This window comes from Spinacia oleracea, chromosome 5 (genome assembly GCF_020520425.1).
Source record: "Spinacia oleracea cultivar Varoflay chromosome 5, BTI_SOV_V1, whole genome shotgun sequence".
Taxonomy (NCBI): domain Eukaryota; kingdom Viridiplantae; phylum Streptophyta; class Magnoliopsida; order Caryophyllales; family Amaranthaceae; genus Spinacia; species Spinacia oleracea.
In genome coordinates, this window is record NC_079491.1 from 22019294 (window position 1) to 22022909 (window position 3616).

Below are 3616 nucleotides of genomic sequence, written 5' to 3' on the forward strand. Positions count from 1 at the left end.
AATGGTACTATAAGAGCATCTCCAATGGTTGTAGTATAGCTTGAAATTTATAAAAGTTTCAAGCTAATAGCTAGACCATTAGAGTGCAAATAATAAATTAGCTTGGCCAAGCAAATTAGCTTTTTTAAGCTAATTTGCTTGACAACTAGCTACCAAAGTTGTCAAATAATTAATTGACAAGTGGGACAAGTGAAACTAAAACAAGCTAGTTGCTATCCATTGGAGCACAAATTAGCTAGACAATGAAATAGCTTGAAATCTTATGTGGCATAATAAGCTAATTATCAAATTAGCTTACTATTGGAGATGCTCTAAGACACCAAGAGGGCAACAAGGACAGCACCATCTCTTTATTCACTAGTGGAAAAAACCCCTATTGCAGCCCCCTTGTTGAGGCGGACATTTAAAAGCACGCCCCTACAACCACTATGTCAATGCGGGTCAATGATTTCAATGAGATGTCGAGGGGGGCTTCTAATTGTTCGCTTCAATAGACTCTATTGGGGCGGGCTTTGGTGTTGTACGCTTCAACCATTTCAAGGTTGTTTAGCGAACATTTTGTTGTTCGCTTCAAGAGATTCTCGGCCCGCGAATTTTAAAGCCCAATTAAGTAAACTACCTAAATACCCAATTCCTTAGGGTTTATTTTATATCCTCATCAATTCCACTTCCCTTGGCCTGCCGTTTTTTCGTTCTCTCTCCTCATTTCCTAATTTTTTTTCATCTTCATCTCCTTTCCAATCTTCATGTCCTTTCTTTGATTGCGATTACATTTGTTCTTGAAAAAAATTACCGAACATCGAAATTCTTCCACCATCTCCTTCCATGTTTGTGGTTCACAAAAGATGGAGAAACAAAAGCTTTGAACCATCTCCATATTTTCTCGAGATGGTGATACTAACAAGGTCTAATCTCCTTTTCCTTCATCTTTTCAATTTAATTTTGGAATGGATTTTGTTTTTTTTCTCTATTTTCTATTTTGTTCATGATTTGGTGAAGTTTTTATTTCTTTGCTAAAGTCGGCAATTAACTCAATTTTTGGGGGAAATTTGTTGTTTTTCTTATAGATTTGATGATCTATCTTCAATCAATAAGATCGGTCTCCGGCGTTAGGATCTCGGCGGCAGAAGAATCATAGATCTAAATGGGTAAGATTAATTTTCTTGTCTTTTATTTGGGAAAAAAATATCTAATTTTAATGTTCATTAGAAGTTTATAATCTGATTTAAAAAAAATAATAACTTTTACATCCAGAATTTAATTTTCATCTAAATTTTTGTTTTGTTTCCGATTTCATTTTTGACTACTAATTAGAAATATGAAATTATATTTTCATTTCTGTTACATTTTCGATATCTTTTTTTGTATTTTTTCATCTTATTAATTCATATTTTAAGGATTTTCATTTCTGTTTTATTGTTATTTTATTGTTCATTAAATTGTCTCTTACAAACTTTTTTTTTTGCAGGTTTGTCATGGCCGTGAGATTCATTTCATTCAATGGAGTTGTCAATTTGCTTAGCTTGGATTTTTCTTACATATTTGTACTTTGAGTTATTCAACTTTGTAAGAGGAGTACTAATTTTATAGAAACTCAGATGTATTATTCTTGTACTTCGTATTTGATTAATAATAATAAGAAAAGTTTAGTATTTCAAGATTTTTGTGTCCAAAATGCGCACTAACCAGTTACAAGGGCCCAACCATATGAAATAAAAGCTAAAACATACGAATTAGCTAAAAACCATGCAAAAAAAAAAAAAAGTCTGTTGTGGGGGGCATTTCAGAAGTGCGCCTCAACAGAGAAGTCTGTTGTGAGGGGCTTACGTTAAAGTGCGCCTCAACAGGTCCATCTTTTAGCATGGTTTTTGGGCTGTTGTGGCACGCTTTTGAAAGCCCGCCTCAACAGATATCCTGTTGAGGCGAACAAAGCCCGCTACAACAGCTCAGCGAGCTGTTGAAGCCCCCTCTGTCGAAGCGGGCTATGTTCGCCTCAACAAGCTGAAAATGCCCCCCTCAACAGGGGTTTTTTCCACTAGTGATTGGGCGGCAAGTTAGTAATCTTTGGAACCACTACAATCTCAAAATCACCCCGAGAGTAATACAACTTGGAACATGTAGTTATCATGTTTTGTAGATAGATTGAATCAGACTTGCTGAGGACATCGGTCAGATTCAAACAACAAACCAATATGTATTTTTCTTCCAATGTCTCAATCTTCACTCGATCTTTGCTTGAACGGATATCATTTCGAACTAGATAACCATTATTATTCCCGTTTTTCTTCTTTTTTTCTTCACTTATTCGGCTATTCATACCACCGGATAACAAATATGTTACGTCAAGGGATTTGCCAATCGGACAACCTTTTGAAACATTTTCGTCCGGATATCTTGAATGAATCATTCCTGAAATATTTTAAATCATCCAATAAATCACAGAATACAAAGAAAAAATAAATATCAATTCATTCCATTGAAATTGAAACCCTAACCCTAAAATATTTCGGGTGATTCATTCAAAACGTTGGAAATAAAGACTAGTCGATTACCAAATTTTTTAAAATAAAATCAATAAACTCGGATGGAAAGTGAAACACAATCATCCAAATCCTCTACTAACAAAGTGAAACCTGTAGAATTTTCGAATAACCACCTGATATAAATTATCTTTCGCAAACTGAAACCCTTGAAATTTTATGGTAACCCAATCAATAAAAAACACTCGTTAACAAAGAAAAAAAACATTTAAATTGGATTAAAATTGAAACACTAAACCTATCGTGCCGAAATCGAACCTTCACAAACTGAAATCCTACCTTCTGCCGAGCCTTGCTCAAGAACACTCGCGGCCTTGTCTGTGTGTGGGGAGGAAAAAGAAACGCCGTCCAAAAACAGAATTTACAATGATAATCGCCTGTAGAATTTACAATGACAATCCTTTAAGTATTAGAGTCTTTTAAGCTGTTAAGGAGTCAATATTTATACTTTTGTTTTAGTGATTTGTTATTATTGTCAGACCCTAGCTCTTCAACGCACGGATGACATAGTAGTGTAACGCCCTGATAATTCGTTGATTTTTATAAAACATTTTCCAACTTGAAACAAAGGAATTATCAACTACCGCCACCATAGTAACGGCTAAGACTATTTAACAGAATTACGTAGCGGAATTTAACTAACTTCCAAATATAATAAATAGTCAATGGTCATAAAACAACTTGGAACCATTAACGCCCAAAAACCAAACATTAAATAGTTTAAAATCCATTAACTAAAGTTTAAAGAAATACTGTAGTCATGACTAGAAAATCAAAGTAGAGTTTATAAAGTACGGAAGTAGAATTGAACTCTCAAACACAATCTCCATGATAACTTCTCCCGCAAGTTATCTCTATAAACCTGTTTTATTAAAATATACTCCCCAACAACACAAATGAAACGATGGATCATCATAGGGTCATTAAGGCAAAGGTCATGACCGAAAGACATAAAGCACGAATTCAGCAAAAGCTGAGTACGAACAAGCTAGAATAACATTCTATCCTAACATCATTCACTCAACGAATTAAAAATCCACATGCAAAAGCCATTTAATAAACAAGTAAACATGGAG

General features: G+C 34.4%; 1 long non-coding RNA gene across 1 annotated transcript; it reads left to right on the top strand.

Moving 5' to 3' along the window:
- The first annotated feature begins 667 nt into the window (after positions 1-667).
- LOC130460622 (uncharacterized) lies at positions 668-1652 on the top strand. The gene is made up of 3 exons (XR_008920492.1): positions 668-905; positions 1068-1148; positions 1469-1652. It is a non-coding gene; the product is annotated as an uncharacterized lncRNA (long non-coding RNA).
- The last annotated feature ends 1964 nt before the right edge of the window (positions 1653-3616 follow it).